Source organism: Dromaius novaehollandiae, chromosome 20 (assembly GCF_036370855.1).
Source record: "Dromaius novaehollandiae isolate bDroNov1 chromosome 20, bDroNov1.hap1, whole genome shotgun sequence".
Taxonomy (NCBI): domain Eukaryota; kingdom Metazoa; phylum Chordata; class Aves; order Casuariiformes; family Dromaiidae; genus Dromaius; species Dromaius novaehollandiae.
Genome location: NC_088117.1, coordinates 2,173,202 through 2,196,193, shown reverse-complemented (window position 1 = coordinate 2,196,193; position 22,992 = coordinate 2,173,202). Strand labels below are relative to the sequence as shown.

The following is a 22,992-nucleotide window of genomic DNA, read 5'->3' as shown; positions in this document are numbered from 1 at the left end:
AAAAGACTGCTGCAGTTCTTGGTCCCATTTATAGTTATCAGTGTTGTGCTTCAAATGTTCTGCCAAGTCCTTGTTTTTTAATGTGTATCAGCAACAGCCTGTCCTTTTGGGATCTGGAGAGCAAATGCATATTTCTTGGCAGTATTTTGGGGATACAGTTGTGGTTGTAGTTTCTTGAGCACCTCTCTGTTGTTAGCCTGCCTCAGGATTGAGATTCTAATGTGACAGGCTTTTCCGTTGGTCTCGGACATTGCAGGCCAAGTTGCTGTCTGGTGGGTAGCAGTGACTGAAGAGTGCTTTCTGCTTCAGTAAGTGTGAAAAAAGCCTCTACTAGTAGAAGTTAGGGAAAGGAATAGAACATGCACTTGTAAAAACACAGACAAGGAACATGATAGGGGAAAGCGTAAGTTTAGGCCAGTCCTCTGCCTAATGCAATAATGCAGATGGAGTAAGCAACTCTTTTCGGTAGGAGCGGCTTAGCTAAGAGCCCAGCGGTTCTGGCTGGCTGACTCGGAGTAGATTTAAGTGCCAAAAAGTAAATGTTTTTAAGCAAAGCAAATGCAAAACTTTGGGCATATACTTAAAAAAAGAGAAAACAAAAAAGAACAAAACCAAAGAGACCCTTTTATGTACAGTATCTAGAGCAATTTTAAAATGTTCTTGTTCTGTGCCTAAATAATGGTTGGTTCAGCCAAACAGAAATCTTTTCTATTGATTTATTATACCAATTTAGATATAAGCCCTCTGTGCAGAACTGTCAGTGTAATAGAACAGCTTTCTTTCTCCTTTTAGATTTAATCCACATGTTGTATCAACAGAGCCTTTGTCTCTGGTTATGAGCTATCCTTAAAAAAAAAAGGCAAAAACATGTTATTTAATAGCCCTATTACGAAAGAGTGTAGGATGACATACAGAGGTGGCCATCAAACAGTGACTCTGTGCAGGTAACTTCAAAGTGGTGGTGTAAATAAGAGTGAAAAATGGCCCTTTTGCCTCTCCCCTTCCTAATGACTGTGGAAAGCCCAACAGTTACAGGAGGAGGCAGCATTATCTTTAGCTAGGATTTCCTAGGTTTTCTTCCCAGCTTGTGCAGTGATGCTCAACGTATTCTTTTTAATTAATGCCAATTTCCTTCCTTTTTTTAAAGGGGGACTTTTCCAGAGGTGTATGTAATTCACGTTTCCTTCCTGCCTACCTTCCTCTCCTGCAGAGAAGGAGTTCTTTCTTGGACCTCTCCTGTTTTCCAGATGGAGGAGAATTTTTCTCAGGAAACTGATGAATTTGGCATCACTGTTATGCTTGTTTTGCAAGAAAACATTTGAGTAGCAAGGCTCACTTGATATCTGCATGAGGGTTCATAAATGAATGTTAGAGCTGTTCGATAAAGCAGTTCACTTAAATCATTCGATTATAACCTTTACCTGGCACTTTTCACCCAACTAATCCCTGTAGCGTCACGAATCACTTCTGAAGGCGTACATCTGTCCATCCTCTGCTGGCAGCCTGGTGGGCTGCGTGCAGTCAAAGGCAAAACACTTCTAATATCTGTCTCTTTGGTGCTAGTTCCAGTTTGTGTTGGACTGCTGGCAGCTGTCAGCGTCTCCCTTAGTTCTCCTTCTCATGTCAGCACAGCAGATCTTACCTCAAGTGTCAATATATTTATTTACAGTGATGTGAAAAGAAGAAAATAATACTGTGTTTTCAGCCAGAAGAAATTTGTCTGGCATTTTAAAAAATGCGGCATGATTTTATCCTACATGTAAAGGTTATGGAATAGAATAAGAAAAGATCTACCTTAAAAGCTTGGCAGTCAGCGGTAGGAAAAAGTTGCTGCCTGAACCAGATGGCAGGCCTGGCAGCAGAAGAAATGGTCTTGCCATACCAGGCAGGTCCCTTGGTGGAAAGCTCTTGGAAGAACGCACAATCTTTGGCAGTGCGTGTGCAGACTTTAGGAACTGGCAGGCATCCTTTAGCAGAAAAACTGGTCAGGGATTGTCAGGACCATTAAGCCAGGGGACGGTTAGAGCCTGTGCTAAAAGAAGCAGACTGTTCATCTCTAAGACAAGTTAGATACTATCAGGTCCTCTGCATGTTAACTCTGCAAATTTTTCTTGCATAAAAAGAAAAACCCAACCCTTTGAACATGGCTGTGGAATGCAGACGTACTGGGGCTTTTGTTTATTTTCCTGCAGCCCGGCCTTTTGTCACTGCCAGAGTTTGTCTTAGGAGGGCTGAGCGTACCTTTCCAACATAAAATAAAACATGGAACTTGGGAGGATTTTACTTCCTAAGCTCTCTGACTCTGTCCTGTCCTTAAGTCTCCTTTCTACCAGGTCAAGTTCTCCAAACCTTCATAATAATGTTCAAATAGAATTTGTTTCTTTTTCAGATGACTGCTATTCTTAATGGCTGCTGTCACATCAATTACTTTTTTGGAAACATCTTAGAATTTGAATCTTCCCAGAGCAGTAGTAAATGAAAGGGGCATTCCACTAGTATGAACAATTTCTTTATTTGTAGATTTTGCGGAGTATTGCACTATGTTGTGCTTTTATCTAACATTCTTGGACAACCATATCCAACTTTGTAGTCGGCCTTGCTTTGAACAGGGCATTGGGCTGGAGACCTCCAGAAGTCCCTCCCAAACTGACTTAATCTGTTCCTGTATTCTGATAGAGTTCTGGCTAAGATGCTTCTTTTGGCTTCATTTATGTCATCTTTCATGCTCAACAGCTTTCATCATGTTCCCATCATAAGCAGTTCTTTAAACTGAAGTGATGTGTAAACATCAGGAAAAGTTTCTAAACTGTAAGATGAATTTCCTTCCTTCATAGTTTAGGCTATTTTTTATGTTGCCATATTCAGATGATCTGAATAATCCATTTTTTTTGGCAGCTATTTATTGTGAGATGATTGCTTTATGCTGCACCTTAGTTTAAAAAAGAATTGTGCTTTAGTTAAGAAAAAATAAATAGTTTCTAAAAGCTAATGGGTCTTGCTCTTAGGTCAGCTTTGTTCCTTTGCACTTTTTTGTTGGGAGCTGCAGAAGGAAAGACCAAGAGAAAAGAGGCTTGTTTAGGATTTGTGAGATTATTGTTGTTGCTTTCCAAGTGAGACTGTTGCTTTTTTGAGTTATAAAAACAAAAACCTGAGGTTAAAAAGATTTAAAGTGTTTCTTTTGGAGTGGATGTTGGTACCTATTATTCAAACACTTTAGCTTATACTCTTTACAGCATTTTGCTTAAAACATAAGCAATTGCTTAAGCACTCTGAATAGTAATGAAATTAAGCATGTGTCTTATTAATTCAGAAACTGTATGCTTGACAAGGGCATGCTGACAGCTTGCTGGTTTGCTTGGATTTATGTTTTTTTTTTTCCCTGAGGGCAAAACAGGATGGTGGGGCAATTAGATGGAGTTACATATACTAACCATGTATAATTTATCACATATGTACTGAAAACTGAAGTTGACTAATCTTGTAGTTCATGCTTGCTGTATGTTCAGACTTTAACCTCTCTGTTTAGATTGCCAACATGGTGCCAATTAATGTGACTGTGATGTGGACACTAAGGAATATAACTCACTTCACATGGGTTACCAAACAGCTAGCAGATGTGAGGCTAATGGTTTTTGGCTACTACCACCCTGACTTGGATTTCAGTCCAGAGGTGAAAGAATTTTTCTCTCCCATTACCACTTCCCTTGGGCCATATTGTCCCTAACACTGAAAATTCTTTTGACTGAATCTGGAAGATGGTGTAAACACTTTCCCTCCCTGTTAAACCTGCGCTCAGGGTGCCGTGTGCATCACCTTATTTTTATGTTAGCTTACCCCCTTTAGTATTTGTTGTTATATTGGTAGGCTTGGTAAATAAAAATGCAAATGCTTTAAACATCAAATAAAGCTTAAATTTTTAACAAGAGAAGTCTGTGCTGAGCACATGGTGTGGTTCTGTGGTGGTTTGTACCCTGTACATGCAGTTATATCTCAGATTTGACAAAATGACTATCTTGGGACTACTATTACTACTTTGAGATTGTGCCTCATAATAGAGGCCACAGAAGGTGGTGGCTTGGCTTGCTTGGGAGTTTGCCTTTCGTTGTTCTCATTGCTGGATATTGTACTCTGAAACCCTATAAAACATCTGTAACTGCAAGGCCTGTAGTGTGTGTGTGATTTTTTTTTGTTGTTTTGTTTTTCCCCCCCCCAGTAGTAAGTCAATGCTGAATAACGAATAACTGACGTTCTGTAGCTGCTTTGGTGTGACCTATAGCAATATGCAGTATTTCTTAAGGGTTTGAAATACGTTATAATTGAAAAACTTGCCTTTTTTGAAATTGAAATCACTTGCCTTTTTTCTGTGCTCTTGCAAGTGGTAAGTATGATAGGGAGGTCTTTGTCTTTATAATGTTAGCAGCTTCAGAAACAGGTAGGATAACAGAGGGGAGGGGTCAGCTGAAGAAACACTAGCAAGAAGTATATACTTATTGCTGTCTAAATCCCATTATATAACCTGCTGTATGGTCATCTGTCATGTTTAACCAGTCTGTGTTCAACCAAAGCAAGTACTAAAAGCATCACTCCAATTAAGATGCTTTTAGGGTTTTTTGGTAATTTTCTTGTCCGTCCTTCTGTGAGGATTTAGCCTTTGATCTAAGAATTTTTTATGTAATGTGTCCAGCTCCCAGTGTTCAGCAATTTCTTTAAATCACTCATTTTATACTATAGTAAGGGCCATTGCAGCTTTGGGGTGTCAGAGATGATCAGCATCAACATGACCAAAAGAGGAAGATTTGGGTGAAGGTTAAATAACTGTCATAGTTATTTTGCAGTGAGTCTTGAAAGCAAATCACTTGCAAGGTTATATCTGTTCCTTTCCTTCCAGGTTTTAATGCAAATATTTCACTCAGTGATGCATTTGGTCTTGAAGTTCCAAAGAAAGCAGTTTTTAAAAATATCTTGAGATGAGCAGAACTTTTTCTTTCTTGTGGATTAATTTTTCTGCATACTTATGTATTCATTAAGGAAGACCTAGCAAGAAGGAATGAGAACAGTTCTGTACTTAGATGACGGATAATAGCTAAATGCTAACTACCTTTCTTGAGTAATTATAGCTTTCACACTTTCTGTAGAATGAATAGTGATAGTTGAGTGAACTCAGCTTGATTTAATAAAACAAAACCAAAAAAACCTAAAAGTTGAACTATCAGTTTAAGAATGGCAGGTTATCAAGGGTCAGTTTCTGGGTGTCAGGAAACAAAACCCAACAGCAGTTTACAACTATAATTGCTTTTCTCTTTTTCAATATCTAGATAACTTATTCAGTCCAGTTGATGCAGCCTTGCTCAAGTGATTTCATTGGCTGTCTTTCCCTGCAGACTTCAATGTAGTTCTGTATGACAAATTACTATTCTTGGGTTGTCTCTCTTCTAAGAGATTTAGAAAGCACTAAAACTTAGAGCCAACATATTTACTTCGTGCAAACTTTGTCACTGAAAATTTTCATCATATGTTGGACAGATTTTTGCCCCTTGGAACATCACTGACATGGCATGAGAAAAAGTAGAAAACTGGGCCAAATGCGTATGTATGTCCACACAGACTCTAAAATCGTAAGAAATAAGGTGGATAGACTAGGATGTTGGTTTTTTGAGACTGTTGAATAGGGCTGTAAGAAAGTTAATGGAAGGAAAACATCTGTTGGAAAACCCTAAAACCAATGTATAGGCTACATAGAAAAGGCAGAGTGGTTCAAACCAGTGGGGGAATAATGCAGTGGCTTTTAAAGCTAAAAGCTGAATCAGGAACCTAACTGTATTAAGAGCTTGTGGATAGGAAACCTATAGCACTAGAGTAGGAAACGGTGGGGGAAAAAATGGCACCCCAATAACCCCAATCCCCTTGGGCATCATAAATGACTGTTTTGGAAAACATCTGGTCAGGGAATCCGAAGCAAGGAAGATACTTCTCACTCTCTCTGAGAATTGAGCAGAACTTGGTGCAAAATTTTACTAGTAGTGGGCCCTTCTGTAACAGTGAACACTAGTGTGTACTTAAACATTCTTGCAGAAATAATCAAAGCCAAAAATTCACTGAAGTGATTCCAAAAGGGTAAACTACATCAGAATCGGGAAGCTTGTTAAAAAGAAAATGAAAGGAGCAGGAAGAAGGGTAAAAAGTTTTTTTTAAAAAAAATTAAGACTATAAGCCACAACATATTGCAGAGCAAATTCCCCACCCTATTAAAGGTAAGGAGCAAGAGTGGCAGTGAGAGAGATGGATAGAGATGAGGAGGTGAGGGGGAGAGAGGAAAGAGAGACAGACAGTGAAAGGGATGAGCTATTACATGAAGCAGCAGGAAAGAAAGGCTTTTAAAGTTAAAAAGGCATTCTTCCAAAAGCTGAAGTCATGACCAAGTGAAGAAGATGGAAAAGAACAAACACTTTGGCAGGTGAAATGTAAAGCACAGTAAGGCTGGCCAAGAAACTTGGAGGAACAGTTTTCAGAGGGTATAAATAGTAACACTTTTTTTTAGCTATGTTGGAAATAAGAAACTTGTCCAGAAGTTTGTAAAAACCCTTGCAGACTTAAAGTGTGAAAGAATCACTCAAGGAAGATGGAGCAGACAGAAACAGATGAGTTTTATGGCATCTGTGTTCATCATGGTCTCTGCACCAGATCTGGTCTTAAACTGAGCTATTAGTAAAAATTTCTAGAATGTAGTGAGGTATAACAGACTGCAAGGGCCAGATGATATTTAGAGCCCAGGAATTACGGAGAGGTCCAATGGAGAAATTATTGAATTAACCCCTGTGTTCAGCCTCTTATGGAAGACCTCAGTGTTAGAGAATGGGTCAGGCAAGTATGACGCCAGCTAGAGAAAGTTCCAAGGGCATCGGAGGAGCTGCAGAGTAGAAAATCTGGATTTGTACTATGCAGTGTAGTTGAAAGAGTAGTATAGATTAGAATTAGCGGACATATGGATAAATTTTACATGAATACAGAAGAGTCGGTGTGTATTTTGTAAAGGGAAGTTACACTTGACAAATCTACAAGGACTTGAAAGGCTCACTGAACATCTTAACTGGGATCCTGCAATATACTATATAGATACTGTACTATATATATACACTATCCTATACATACTATATAGATATTATATAGATACTATACAGATATGATGCAATGTGTTACTATCCTCAGATTTTCAAAAAGTTTGACAGCATCCTTTGCCACAGGCTCCTGAGGAGGAATCGAGGTTTTTTGGGATAAGAGTGTTCTTTAGTAAACTAGTGACTGGTTAAAAGATGAGAAACTGTGGGTATAGTCATTATCATAACAGGTTACCATTAGAGTCACACTGGAGTTTTGAGACCTGTGCTGTTTAATACTTTCACAGATGATCTGAGGAATGAGATAGATAAAGCAATAACAAAGTATTATCCCAATAACTTGGGATAGTTGAATCTAAAGTAGCAGAAGTACTTTGTGGTGCTGTGTGATCAGAAAATAAAAAAGCAGGTAAAACTAGGTGTCAGTAAATGTAGTTAATGAGCTGAATGAAAGAAAAGATGAGCGATCATTCCCTATTTCTCTTCCATCCCCTATCAAAAAGTAGTTACATCAAATGGAACTAGGAAGTTCAAAAGAAACAGAAGGAGATGCTGCTTTTCATGATGGATAGAATGTGGAAGCATTTGAAACAGGACTCTGGTAGTAAGAGTTTTCATGAAAGCAATTGAACACGTTCTTGGAAGAAAAATCTACGAAGTCTACTAAATGTTAAGACAGAAGACCCAGCATGTGAAATTCTTAAGGTACAAGTTGTTGCAGGCTGGGGAAATACGCTGGGGAGTATAGTTGCCTGGTTCTCTTCCTTAGGCATTAGTTACTGACCACTGTTCAAGGCAGGATCCTGGATAGGTGGACGCATGATCTTACCTGGTACAGCGCCTCTTTGGTGCCTTACTTTCTTCTTAATTGTATTTTGCCATGTCTATACTTGTTATGATAGTTATTTCTATGATTTGTCTATTCTCAGATACTCCTTGTACAAAATAAATGAAGCTTGTTTTTTAAGGAAAATATGGAACTTCTTTGGTTATTTTTGTGTAGTACGTTGAGTTGCTGTGTACATAACTTACTGTATTTGTTTATTGTATTTGTCTACAGACTGCTTGGACAGAAAATGGAACTGCTTGGTAAGCATTTCCATATGTGCTCAGCTCTATTGTTCACCTAATGTAAAAACTAATGTCTTTAAATTTTTCTTTACTGACACACAAAAGTAGTTAATGTAACTGTAAAATATACCAGATTTGTTTGTCCCTACTGTGGCTCATAAGAAGGCTGTCATGTCTTGCTAGGTTTTAAGCAACCTATGGCTTCATCTCTGTTAATTTGATGGCCAATTAGTTGATCCCTCCAGGAGACTTAGCTGAATACAATCCTTCTGACATTTGAACACAGCAGAATACTTGAACGTTAGCAAGTTTTCCATTTATAAGCGAGTATTTTGTTAAAAGTGCAGAGAACAATCCAGGCTCTGCCAAGTACATGTTAGGCGTATGCAGCCCTGCTGGCCTCAAACATAATGTGTTGTCAATTTTGTTTTTATTTAGGGTAGATTTGCAAAGTTGGTGTGTTGATAGAGACATAAGGGAGTGTGTGATATGTCCCATCTGTGTAAACTCAGTTTCCTCTACTGTCTTGCACAGATGGTATGCTTTTGTAGGGTTTTTTATTTCACACTGTAAGCTGAGAGGCCAGGTTTGAGGAGATGTGCTGTATTAATTTAGTTAAACTGTGTAAGTCAAATAGTTAAGTGCATTTGCAGTCTGCAAGATGCAGGAAGATGGGGAACAAGGGGTAATCACTTTCCTCCCTTGTGCTTGAAAATAAGTTAGGTTGATCTGTAGACAGTGGGAATACGTTTTGCAGAACCTTCAGAATTATGGCTGAACATATCTTGAGATTTGGTTTAAGTTCTGACAGTCTGACCAGACTTTTCTAATAATGTAGCCTTTCATAGTCAGGAAGAGCATAAAGGAGATAGTTACATCTGCTGAACAGAAGCAGCTGGGGAGACATGGGTTAATTCAGAAGACAGAGGTGACCACTCTTTCCTGCTTCCTAGCCCTTCTTCAACAAAACTATCTCCACTTTTAGCTGCCTGTGGAGTTTAACTCTTGTCTGCAGTGATAAATGGTTCATGGGAGTCCTGACATGGAGAATGTTATTGCTTTTTATTCTGCTTGAAAACATGTTTACAGAAGTTAAAACTGTGGTGGTTGCTTTAACTTTGTCTGTTTTTTAATTCCCAGCTTTTCTGTCACCACTGGAAGTGAATGGAATAGGAATAGCAGGGTGAGGTTTGAGGAGCCCAATAGCAGGGCAAAGACTGTAGCTTTTATGAACAGAAGCAAATCAGTCCTAGACTCCTGGAGGGTGTGGGATGAAACTGGTGCTGCCCTAGGAGCCTGTTGGTTGTTCCCGGTTAAAATTGGCCAGTGTCTCCTTCATGTAGCTATGAGAAGTATGCTTACAGAAAGCCAGAATGGAGACAAGACTTCATGGCATTGAAGCACAGGGGATGCTGTAAGTGTTGGTCATGCTTTTTGGTGAAGTCTGATCACCCCCAGTAGTATTTCAAGATCATGTGTGACTTTGTCTAGGTTGGATTCAAAGAGTGAATCCGTAAATACAATCCTCAAAATGAGAATTTGGTTGAAAGTTCAAGTTAGCTTTGGAGCATATTATTTTTACAATTCCATTTGAGGGGAACTAGCCACACAGAATACTTGACAGATTTAGATATGCTTAGAAGGAAGGGAATCTGGGTGGCTTGGAAGAGTCTCCACAAAGGAAATACTAAAGCACAGCTCATTAGTAACAGAATGAGAACATTGGCTGAAATGACTGTGCTTTTGTGCCAGGGCTGCAGGAAGCAAGTTCAGGTTCTGTGGAAGAGTTTCTGGTACAGGTGCTGCTCCATGGGAAAGGGAGAGAAAGTTGGATGAAGTGTGACTTGCCATCCCTTGGCTGAGGTTGTCTTACACCTGGAAACTGAACTCCTGTTACCCAATAACCAGAGTAGGGTGGCAGAAGGAACAAGGATTTAGGTTCACTGCCCTGGTCTACGTTCGATCTTTATAAGCATGCTTTATAAGAGTACAGCTATACATAGTGATAGCTGCTGCATTTCCTTCCAACCATCATTCCATGCTCAATACCTAATCCTGAGTTTTAGGCATTTTGGCATACGCTGTAGGACTTGGATGGAGGAAATCTCCTTTGCAGTAGTTACTCTCTTGTGACGGCAATAGCTGAGGTTGCAAAAGAGGTTCCAGCTTTTTTCTTGTGTTTATTAATTAGATGCATGTTTTTTGCTGTAATTTCTCAGACTTCTCTTTGCTCAACTGTGTAAATCTTTTTATAGAAAAACCATGACAGAAATGTCTTATCTACAGTGTTTAACATACTAATACATACCCATGTGTCTCTGATATGCCTTCAGGAAAACAGCGGAAATTGAAAAATTGTCTTGGAAAGCACCTTGGAAGAAAGTATTGCTTCTGGTGGGCTTGAAAAATATTGGCTTTTAAGAGAGGTAGGAGTGTTAAGACTGGAAATGATTACAAGAACAATACAGTTTCCTCTCTTGCATAACATGATCCACTTCTGTTGGTATTTAGTCTTTGTATACAGACTTTCTTTACTATCTTATGATCATTTAAAAATGGCATTCTTGCAGAAACACAGCATCCCTCTGAGAGTGACCCCCCCCCCCATTAGCTTTTTGTCTATTGGTGTATCTAATGGGGAATTCTGATGCTAAGTTGAAGTCCTTACTGGATTACACTGCCACCCCACCCCTCTTCCTGACTTCTCCAATTTGTCAGGATCGGTTTGTGGTTTTATTCCTGTCTCTGTGTGCTGGCAGTCATGCCTACTTTGTCTTTTGCAGACTCAATCATACCTTAATTTCAAAACTTTTTTTTACTCAAGTTGTAGCTTTGAGCAAGAAGCAATTTCAGCAATCCCCACTGACTGAGTTTCCTTGCCAGCTTGTTGCGTTGTTGCCTCCTGCCTCCAGTTCATCTTTTTCTTCTCTGTTCCAGTGCTTGATCATAGCCTGGTTTGCAAGTTCCCAGAATTGTAATTGGAAGGGAGTTTGCTCATAGCCCTGGGCTGGAGCGAGCTATGTTTAGGAGGAATCTTTAAGAAATGCGAATTTGACCTTCTAGCCGTTCTTTACTGAACATTTACAAATGATGGTTTTTCTGTGGGTCTCAACTTAGTGTAATTTAGGAGCACATTAATGAGAATGGCAAAAAATACTTCCTGGTGTGGAAAACATTTCAGAAATGGAGGAAATGCTGATGAATGAGTCTTGCTGAAATAGTTCAATCTGGAATTTCCATCAAGGAAATATCCTCCTGGATAAAGTTTGTAAAACCACAAACAATTACAAATGAGAAGTTTCTTACAGTTCTGTTGTTGGGGTTCTGTAAACCCTGTTTATAATTCCATATTTTTTTAGAATGAAACAACTTATACCTTGAAAAAACTAGTTGGGCACCTCACTAGACTCTCTGCATATTTTTCATTATTAGCATTCTACATTTTTTTTCCCTTTTCTCTTTGCTAAGTCTTTTTCTAGGTGTTTTTTTTAAATGATCCTATTGGGTTCCAGTCCAGAAGAAATGCAGTGCTTAGGGGCTACTCCAGTGAGTTCAGTAGAGCTCTGAAAGTGCGTAGGACTTATTTGTGTGGAGTTCATTGAAAGCTTAGAGCACCAGCCTTCAAAATGTTGTAGGTAACAGCAAGATTCTAGCTGTTGTATTCCCCTCTCTGACCTTCAGCAGCCTATAAGCTAGATGCCTTGTCTAGTTAAATGCTTAATGGAGAGGGGCGGACACATCCAGATGGTGGTTCATCCTACTCAACTCGTAATGGGAGGAATACCTATTTGTTTTTCCATTATATAGGTAGGGTGAGACCAGTGATGAGCTGAGGTTTTTTGGCTGAAGTGAGGTGAGAAGAATCCCACCTTTGGGTCTCTCAATGGGACTGAACGTAGACATCTGCTGTGGCTCTGTACACTGTGGAGCTAGTAACATGGGGAGCTATGTAGTCAGTGCAGAGATGTTTCTAAGGCATGATTCAGATTATCCTAAAACATGTTAGCTGAATGACTTCGTAAAAGTACCTTTTTCTTTTGACTATTAGAGTAGATGGCCAGACAGTACCTGCCAGAATTTCATAGGAATACTGGAGAACAAAAGGAGAAAACAAGGTAACGTACCCTGGCTAAATAGGAGTCTGATTCAACGCAAATAGCAGGATGGGGATGTTCTTGTTCAGATGTTGCTATTAAGCAATCACTGTGAAGCCTTTTTCAGGAGCAAAATTCTTGAGACTGCTTTACCCTTTGCTTGTTTGGGTTCTTTTGTCTTGATTTCCATTTCCTATGTAGTTATTACAGTACTTTTCAATGAGCTGTTGAGGCTTAACTGTGGACAAGCTAAATGGCCTGCCATATGTATAAAGACATTTGCCAGAAAACCCCTAAGCAGAATGGTGTGCAAAGCAAAATATGCTCGTTCTTCTTCTGCCCTTCCCCATCTGTGCTCACACCAAAACCCACAGGGATACGGTTGTACGGTTCTGTGCAGCAGGAGGTAGAGAGGATCCCTGGTGACTTTGTCGATGGGGTGTGTGTATGATTGGAAGATTATGGAGTACAACAGGAGGCTGAAACTGCAGTGATTAAGATCTGTTTCAGCTGACTAAGTATATATTGTCTTTTAACCAACATTTTACTGGAAGTGATCAGTAAATACATATGGGAGTCTCTTTAAATGAGCCTAGTATGTTTTTTCAGCTGAAGGAGTCATCCTCCCCAAGTCCTCAATGAACGTGTCAGTATGACTTTTAAGAACTGAACAGGATCATCCTGTGAAAGTGATGACTGAAGGGCTCCACATTAATGAAGCTGAGATCTGAAAGATGTTTCCTTTGAGGTTTTGGACCCGTTGTGGCCAAAGGCAGCTGAATAAGGAGGTGTACACTGGTGCTCATAAAACATTCAGAATCTTAATTTATACTTACTGATCCTCTTGCCACCAGAAAGAAGCTGGTATCCATGTGCCATTGAACCGTATGTTTAAGGAAACTAAATTTCATCCTCATGCAGAATAATTTTCTTCTATTCTCTATTAGCCAGTCCTTATTGTTCTTGTTACTGGGAAATGTTTCTGTCATTTGTGAGCACTCATGAGATGCAGCTTTGGGTTATGGCAAATTCATAAATAGTTTAACATTTAAAGGCATTCAAAGAATAAAAGTAATAGAGAGGTTCCCTTTCCTCTGTCTCTGCACAGTGAGAGGATTGTTGCCTGTCTTCCTAAGTCTCCCCCACTGCATCCTACCTTCTGGAAAGGAATCCAGCTATAGTAGTGCAGAAATACCAAGTTTCCTAAATGATTCTGTTACTTCCTTTAACATGTGTGATATGGAATACATCCAGAAATAAGATGCCTTTTTGAAATAACCCACTTCTATTGAACAGAGAAATTTCTAGATGTTCTCCAAGGAAAACATGTTTTAGTGAACTTTTTTAAATGTGGAATATCATGTAAATTTGAGCCTGATCTAATAGTGCCCCTAAGCTTGTGCTTAATTACAAGCAATTCCTAACTTCAAACCATAAAAGTAGATTTTGCAGATATATATGAGGTGATTTGCCACACTGGGACCTTAAGAGGATATTGGAAACAGTGAAGCCTGAATGTTGTATGAAGTGTTTGTTTGACTTTCCTTTTTCACCCAGTGACAGCTGCATGGGCAATACTTGAAAGCTACTGTGTCTGATACAGTCTGGTTTTCCGAGTCTGCTGAACTGGAGAACAGAATCGTCCTTTCTTAACTCTGTGTTGCTGAAGATTAAGTACATTCTTGGAAGAAGGGTTGTCCGTAATTTCATATTCACACAGGCTTGGACGTGTTTGTGCCTTTCTACTCGGTATTGCTGGGTGCAGCACGCAGATGTTAATGTGGTTTTGTCCCCTCTTAAACTGGAGGGTGCATCGGGAGCTAACCTGCTTATCTCATTGCCTGTCTGCCTGCTGAATTCTCAGGAGAGCCCTTGACCAAATAGCTGAGGGAGGTTAAAAGTATACTGCTCCCCAAAGTCCTTTCCAGGCACATGGTCTCATTCTTATAATTGGGAAGGATTTAAATGACAATCCATGCTGGTGGCTTACTCGCAGCTCTCCTATCCATTTTATGTTTATCGCTGCCTCTAAAAACAGCAGCGTTAAATTTGGAGGAATGTACACCATTATGTTTCTCCATATTGGAGGCAGGAGACTCCTTTTCCACAGTGTTGGACAATGGGTTGAAAGTAAGTGAAAAGGTATACTGAGGCTCAGCAAATATTTTTGTTTAACCAAAGCTGTACTGTCTTCTGCCTTTACTCAAGCAGATGTTCTGGAGAAGTTTAGTGATTGATGTTACAGTAAATAATGGATAAATTCTGTAGTTAAGATAGTACAATTGTCCCATCTTCTCACTAGCTAGTGCTGAATTTCATGTAAGGCTGGCTGGGGAGGAGGGGGCTCTGTTAGCTCTTACAACCTCCACTGGAGCTCTTGGCCGCCTTCTTCCAAAGGCTTGGAGAGTGACTGAGAAAGCAGAGATGTAGTGAGCCGGGCGCCCGTGATACTGGAAGAGCATGTGCTTACCGGTGGAGAGCGATCCAAGTTCAGATTCTGCTTAATTGCGAAAGTGGATTAACTTGCCCATTCAGAACTGTGCGTATGTGATTTATTTAGTTGTATGTTTGTGTCCAGTTATATTTCTGGAAGTATAAGAACAGAAAGCACTACTTTTTTTTTTTTCTGCTGACCTACCTAATGGCCAAAAGAAAATGAAGGTTATTTCCCCCAATTTATATTCATAAAATCTTATCATTCAGCATTCCTGAGACCAAAACAGGCCAAAACTTTGCTCTTCTAAAAGGGGATCAAATTTAGAAGACTTCTCCACTGTTAGCTGTATGTTTGCATATTATCTGCTTTTCATCTAGTGTGACAATTCAGTGGGACGGTTGGTTTTTGATACCAAGGATCCCAGCTGCTTCACATCTTATGCAGTTGATCGTTATTGAAATAATGAACAGGAGTAGGGAGAGACTGTTCACAGTCTCTTCTAAGACAAGAATATGGAGCTTCAAATTAACAGTGGAAAGGTTTAGGTCAAATATCAGGAGATACTTTCTCATATAGCATGTAGATGAATACTAGGAGACTTTGACAGAGTGGCGCGCGTGCTAAAGCTTTTGTAAATTCAAAAAGCAACCGAACAAATGAATGGAAGAAAGTTCTATCAGATTTTTACAAGCACAGCCTTGGCTGTGTGGCTCAGTCTTCCTGAGCTGCAGATTTTTGGCAGCTGGAATAATATGCCAGGGGAGTATCATTTCACACCTGCCCCATTTTAATAATAGTCCCCCAGCATCTGCTCTTATCCACTGTTGAAGACAGGATGCTGGCTGGATGAGCCTTTGGTCTGGCTGTGCTTCAGTGTTTGCAATGGAGTGAATACACCTCTGACTTTGAGGTTTGGCGGTGCAGTAATCCAGCCAGAGGCTAGCACAAAGGAGAGTTAACTTTTGGGAGCACTCACATAAAGAGATGACAAAATGCAGATAGCCTCAAGTATTATCTCTAGGCGTGAAGACCTCCCACTAACCAAACTGTCTTTATATTCAGTGAAAAACTGTTGTAGGCTCTTGCAATCCCACAGTCTGAAGAAGAGGGCGGTGTTAAACATTGTACTAATGTAGAACTATCCTAGGATGCTGACAGCAGCTTGGAGCGGTGCAGTGAGGTTTATCTCTTTCAGTCCTGTTTTTAACTTGTCAAGTAATCCTCCAGTCTGACTGCCAAGTTAATCGGCTGTCTCATTTTCCTGTGGTGTTGCATTGAGGGGCCAATAAATTCAACACCTAAAGGTGTCCCATGGGGGAGCAAACTGTTCTTACAAGAGGGGAAGGATATTTTAATTGGGCAGGATGAGTGTTTGTAGTGGGCTAATCCCTTGATTAAACGGATGTTTGCTTGCTGAGCTCCTGTTTGTTTGGATGATGTGGCCAATTCCAACAAGTCCGGGTGAAAGGGAAACTTTTGCATTTCTTTTTTTTTTTTTCCTCCAGCTGCATTTCAAAGGGCTGCATTGGTTCGGAAGTGCTAGGTACGCTGCGTACCTGCAGTCAGCTCGGGCGCTGATAGCTGCAGAGCTTGCTCCTGGTTTGCTACAGCTGTGGAAACTCTGCACGCCGAAAGGCTGTTGGCACTTTTACTGTACTTCAGTGAACTGCAGCAAGCTGGAAAGGACAAGGCAGATACAGAAAAGCAGTTTGGCCAACCAGCCATTTTCAGTGTTTCCATTGCTGCTGTCCTTGGAAAAGAGTTGATTCTCCCCCATGTGTCTTCAAATGTTCTCTTCCTCTTGTCTTTTTTATAATCAAGTTCAGACCTCTTGTTTTCCCCAAAAGCTTTATTCTGTGTCTTGGTTTTCTGTTCCTCAGTGTCCCTAGTGAATTCTGCCTTACAAAGGCTGTGGACATAAATTGACCCATCGTTAATACAAAAATAAAATAACAATGAGGAGACACTCCCAGATCCCTCTGCCTTTGGTGTGGTCCCTCTCAAGTCATACCCATGCTAGTAAGGGACTTGGGGCCTGAATGGGGCAGTACTTAATGGTAACACCACAGATCCAGTGGTGAGATCATGGTCTTCTCTTCACAGAAATCGGATCTGGAAATTGTCTTACTAACACGTTTAATCCATTTCCTTGCCATTGTCTGATTCTTTCCTGCAGTACATTTGTTGGTGGTATGCCCAGTCTCATAAAATACCCACGCAGAAGTGCTTCCACTGTGTCCCTTAGGGATAATTCCCTGTATTGATTCACACTCTTCAAGACTTTTTCCCAGCTACTCAGCCTACCTTTCAGCTTAACTTCATTGCTGCCTTGCCTGCCTGTTTGCAGAGACCTTGGTACCCCTGTGCATGAATTGTTGTACCCTTTGGGCTTGCACCTCTCAGATCTTTGTCTTTCATAGGCTGTTGTGTGGTGTGTGGTTTTAATGTCCCTTCAATCTTGTCTCCTAATCCCGTGTTTAAGAGCTTTCTGATCCCTGTTAGTACTGGTTGAAGCATGTTGTGTAGCAATATTTTCCTGGTAAAGAGATGCCTAGATTGGAGAAGCAGCATGGTCATGTAGAAGGACAACTCTGGCAGACGATTAACACCTGCTTTTTGGATGTTTCTGCATATTCTAACCAGAACACACGTTTGTGTAGCCTGTGTCTATGTTATGATATATTTGAAAAAATCTTACATTCCTGTACACATAGGTATTTTACTGCTTACTCTCACCCATTTATTTAAGAATGCTTTTCTGAAGTACACTTAGTTTACTTTTTTCTCCAACTTTCCTCAATTTTTCATTCGGAAGCTCAAGGTTATGCAGGGTTTCTCTGTCTCTATAGACTTTTGCCAAAACTTTTGAATGAGGATAATCTGCTTATGTTTTAATTTATTTACCAGTCTCAGTTGTATAAGAAAGATGAAGCCAAACACCAATATCTGGGCAGTCTTTCCAAAGGAATCTAATGAGTGTTGACTGCAAGATTTTATGTGATATTGCTAGACCTTTTAGCTGGAGTTTGCTGCTCTATGAAAATGAAGTTAGTCCTTCCAGTTAGTCAGGCAAGGCTTATTCTTCATGTACTTGTCTGTGGTTCACTTGTCCTTTTAGAAGATAAATCCTAAATCTGTGGAAGCCAACCACAAATGATAAAGAGTTAAGCTATTGATATTTTTTCTGTTTTTTTTTTTTTCTTAGCAAGAGATTGACATTAGGAGTTGGATGATAATATCAGGGATATCTTCTTTTTGTGAAAGTGTCATGCAACAAATTTAGTATTAGTGTTTCAGGATTTAGAAAAAAAGTGTTGAAACTTCTGTGTTGCATTGACAGCCAAAAGTAGATTACTTGTGGGGGAGAAAAAAGGGAAAGGTGAATGGATCTGTGTAACTGATTTATTCCAAAGGTCCTCATTAGAGTGTTTTCTATATACAGGTGTGGTAAGAAACAACTAGCAAATGCTTGCTAAGATGGAGCATCCCTCCTTTTGTTTTTAACATGTTAAAGTAATATCTCTTACTTTCAGCAAGAGGAATGGTGCTCTCAGTCTTGAGAACTGGTGCCATATTTAGCTCTGTGTGTGTAATATTTCTTCCACTTTGCTGACAAGGTTAAACAGCTGAATAATTTTCCCTTTCACTTTTGTTTATTTTTACTGGTACATTTTATTGCTGCTTTATAAGATAACATTTCTTGCTAAGTGGTAACGGTCAGCTGAGATTATCTGCTTAAACTGTGTGGCAGATAGGAACTGAAGTTTGTTACTTTATGGAGCTAAAATTTTGCTGCTGTATAACGTATTGAAAGAACTGTAAAGAAGCAAGAGGACTTGGTCCATGTCTGCACTGGAAAAGTGTGTCTGAAAGGGGTGCTCGTAACTGGAGAACTCTTACTCAATAGTTGTCCTTTGCAAAGCAGGGAAGGGGTAGTAGGTGCTTATGGCTGCAAGAGCGCCAGGTTAATGCTCTTCTCTGCTGGGAGTCATCTTGCCTGGCTTGCTGTACAGGCAAGCTAGCGATGGCTTGTTCTCACTAGGTTGGTCCTCATGCAAGAACAAATGTGTGTTCGTGCTCTCAGCGAAAATACATATTTTCTGGAAGGAAATACAAAGCCTGTGTCATGTCAGTGACTTTGAAGTTCCCAGTTTGAAAAGAGTGATGCAATGATCCTTAATGTTTTCATGCCAGATCTTCAGAAGCTCTCGGCAGCCAACAAGTACCATTGTTCTCAATAGGAGCTGCTGGCACTGAATGGTTTGGAAGATCTGGCTTTAGCAGCGTGTCTTAGTATCCAGCCCGCTTGAAATGCTAGGCAAAGGGAGGTAAATAACACTGTTCCCATCCCACAGATGGGGAAACGGGTGCTTGAGATGCCTTGACCAAGGTAATGAACTGAGCCGGGTATAGAAATAACTACAGGTTTCAATGGGGCAATTGGAGCATTATTTTGAAGTTATGAACGAATGAGCTATGATGACTATGATTCTGATTACATTTGGAACAACTATACCCCTGATTTCCTTATGAACTAACTTGCTGGCATCTGCTTTAAGTGACAGCTGAGTCTGTAAATGCAATAGTTTTGAATAAATTATTACTTTTTTTTTTAACGGTACCTTGTTTGCAGGATATGTAACTGTATGGGAAGAACATTACCTGTCCCATGCTTGCAAGCACTGCTGTCTTCAGTGGGAGTCTCAAACACTGAGATGCAACCTTCAGGACAAGGGAACTTCTCTTTCAGTCTAGGCCATATGAGATTTCCACTGCTCTAAGTGGAGTAGGAGTTAAATTTTGTGTTGTGCAAGGGAAATCTGGAGGTCCCGGACTCTGCTTCTACTCGATCCTAAGTGTAGGGAGGGAATTAATGAGGCCGAAGCTCTCCAGTCAAGATGCTCCTAAAAATGACTGTTCTTTTCTGAGTGATTTGGCTTAAAATGGCTACAACATCACTGCCTCCATGGGTGATGTGCAAAAGAGAAAAAGGTCATCCCATCTTTTTCATGCACCTGGTCTTTTTTAAAACAATACTGGCTACTGTCAGTTTTAATTCTTACCAGAAGTTGTGTTAAAACTGGGTAAATCCTGTCAATACACTTTTAAAACTATTTACTCATTTGTAAGATAGTATTTGTTGCACAACTGGAATAATTTCCAGTCAAACATGCACAGAACACATTTCTTTATATACTTATTTCATCAAGTAAAAGTAGAGATGTGTATGGCAGTACGACTGACCTGGAACTTGAGTAAATATTGGAAGACTCGTTAAAATTGTGGGATTTGTTAGGAATAAGCAGTAGGACGTAAGGCTTACTTCTAGATGATGGTCAGATTTCAGTAACAGTATGAAGTTTCTGTGATAGTTCTAAGCGCATTTTTGTAAGTATTTTGCTCGGGGTATCAGTTGTGACTCACTGGGCACAGTGATGATCTGCCATTGGTATTTTTGGAAAGGCATTATGTGCGATAATCTTCCCAAGGTCTGGAAATGGTTTTAAATAATGATCCTGGTGTGAAATCCTTAAAGGAGAAGAAAAAAGTTAGTTGCATGCAATTCCTAGAGACTGGACAAATGAGTCGGTACAGTTTTTAGCAACAGTGAGTCGGTACAGTTTTTAGCAACAGTGAGCAAGATCTAGAAAAGCGCATTCCTGGCTGAGACATTGGAGTTAACCAACAGAGGTTTCAAAGAGCGCTGCTCTGGGAAGTCATCTTGGGATGCATGGAGAGACGGAGCCTGCAAGGGGTCTACATGTGTGTGGCTTTAACAGGGGCAAAAATCCTGGTTTCTCCGAGCTCGTGCACAAGAGAACATGATGTTCCCTTTAGGAGAAGGCCACTTGAAGAACAGCTGTCTCACAGCGTTGCAATGTTTAGCGAGCATGCTGTGCATTTGGAAATGCATTAAAAAATAAGCTGCAATCTAAAGCTATTCACTTCAGTGTTTAAACAGTCTGGCAGTTAGTTGGAGTAAGCAGTCAGCAAATCTGTGTTGTTGCCTGAAGATGCAGTTTCTTTCTGCAACCTGCTTTTTTTTTTTTTTTTTGAAATGATTGTATTTGCCTTCCAAAAAAACCCCCCAAAACAAAAACCCTCATCCTTCTCTTTAAAGGTATGTGGATTATTGATGAGTGGGCATTGTTGCTTGTCAGCCCTGGTATGAGAAACACGCTGGGGTGAGATCTCTTCGTGCCAGGAAGTCTGGTGACAAAGCTGCTTCGTCTGCCCTTTTCCCATGTGGGTGGCGATAGCTGCTATTATTAATGGGCTGTCTGCTCCTTTGAAAGCCCCCCCTCTGCCCCCCCATTCAGCTCAACTTGAATGCAAGCTTGGAAGGAAAGTGTGTGAACGTGTGCACACTCGTGTGTGTCTACTTGGGGAGGAGGGAAGCGATCTGGAAGCTCAATCTGTGTCAACGTGTGCTGATGGGAAACTTCTGCAATATACTTTTTACTCCTAAACTTTCGACTGTGGCATCTGCTTTCGAGTTATAAGTAGTAAGCACGGCTGTCTAGTCTCATTCAGGGCTTTTTTAGGTTGGCATTGTAACTTAAGTTGGTAATTGGCTATTTCCTCCTAATTACAATAACAAGGCTTTGTGTAGTCAGATTCCCTTAATTTCCTTCATTTACTGCTGTAATTCCCTCACTTAATTTATGCATCTCTTACTTCTAAGGACTGCATGGGGGTGCCCAGGGGAAGGTGGAGATGGGGTGTCCGAGACAGCTCACTGACAGGGTGGATTGGTAACCTTCATTTTTATTGCAAGGGAGATTAAATGCTGTACAGAGAAGCATCTGTTTTACTTTGGCCGTTCACATGGACATGAGTAGGAATGAATTGCCGGTGATGAATAAATGCACAATTCGTAATCACTCGTTTGTTTTTTATCAGGCTTGTAACAATACAAGTGAACTAAGGTGCATGAACATTTTGCTGCTATTATATATCTATTTTCGAAGTTCTGATTTTTTTTTGACTGCATATGTAAACAGAGTAGTAATTTGTTATTCTGGGCCCAAAGAACAACTGTTTTTTTATTGTGACTCTAATAAATGTGAATAATGATAGCTGATTTCCATTCTTGTTTCCAGACTGACTGATACAATAACATACACTATGTCATCAGTGCAAAAACAGGACTTAAAGAAGATCTGGCTTTTTAATTGCACATTTATGTATTAAATGTTTCTTTAAGCTTTTGGGAGTCTTTTCTTATTACAATGTTTGTTTATGTCCACTGTTGTAGCCTGTCTCAATTAGAAGCACTGTAGGAGTAGGTATAGTGCTGGTCTGGTGCAGCTGAAGTCCATGACAATTCATGCTGTCTTGCTAAGTAATCTTCAAAAACAGCCTCATAAAACTGTGCAAACATTTTGGCAGAGAACCCTGAACTTTATGTGCAACAAAAGATTGAACAGACACTTAAGACTTAAATATTTGCCAGAAAGTTAGATTTAATGTTTTACATTTGTATGTGGTGGTTCTTACAAAAGGATTAATAAAATGATCAGTCACCACTAGATGTTGAAAAGCTCTATGGTACCACATAATTTAATTCTTTGTCTGTTCCTTAGGCTTTTATCCATACTTCTAAGTAATCTGTTTTTTATTTCCATATCATTATCACAGGGTAGACACCCGTCAAAGCCTCATCCTCTGGCTGGCAGCTTTGTTAATGTGGAAGCAGAGTAGCTGTGCACCCGTTTTCATGGTATGTTGAGACCTGAGCTTGTACAGAGCACAGCTTCCCAAAACTTCGCTCCTGCCCTAGTTGCATTCAAGGCAACCCGTGTTGTTTAGGTGCTTCATATTTCTTTAAAATGTCCCCACTGGTTAAGTGCTTCCTGTAGTTCTGGAGTTCATGGACATGCAGCTGTGCTCACAGGACATATTGCAGCTTACCTTGGTTAACCATTAGTTGCTACACTTAGCCGTGGTTGGCAAGAAAGGAGAGAGAACTGGTATAACAGCGATTTATTTACTCATGGTGATCACTTGGGAGCATGCATGTGTTGCTGGCCTGCAGTTTCTCTTTCCTGATTTTTCTTTAATTTTATTTCAGATTTTTTTTCTACTCCTATCTGTTAATGTGCTCTTGAGTAGGTTTAGTTGTGCTTCATTTTGCAAAGCACTGCTTTTTTTGAAAAATTAGTTAAGAATTGCACCAAATGGCTCTTGTATCTTGAAAAAATCTTGTAGTTATTTTACATATTTTCTTGGTGAATTTTGACTAACTACCTGTGGGATCCCATCTCTGCAGAGC

At 40.0% G+C, this 22,992-nt stretch overlaps 1 protein-coding gene across 18 annotated transcripts in view; it reads left to right on the top strand.

The window, feature by feature from the left end:
* Nucleotides 1-22,992, top strand: part of EXD3 (exonuclease 3'-5' domain containing 3) — a 333,234-nt gene that overhangs the window by 11,028 nt on the left and 299,214 nt on the right. For 10 of the 18 annotated variants that reach the window (XM_064523548.1, XM_064523549.1, XM_064523557.1 and 7 more), the window contains exon 3: nucleotides 22,359-22,440. The exons of the other annotated variants lie outside the window; for them this stretch is intronic. The gene's annotated coding sequence lies outside the window, so the exon portion shown is untranslated. The remainder of the gene's footprint in view (nucleotides 1-22,358; nucleotides 22,441-22,992) is intronic. 18 annotated transcript variants of the gene reach the window in all.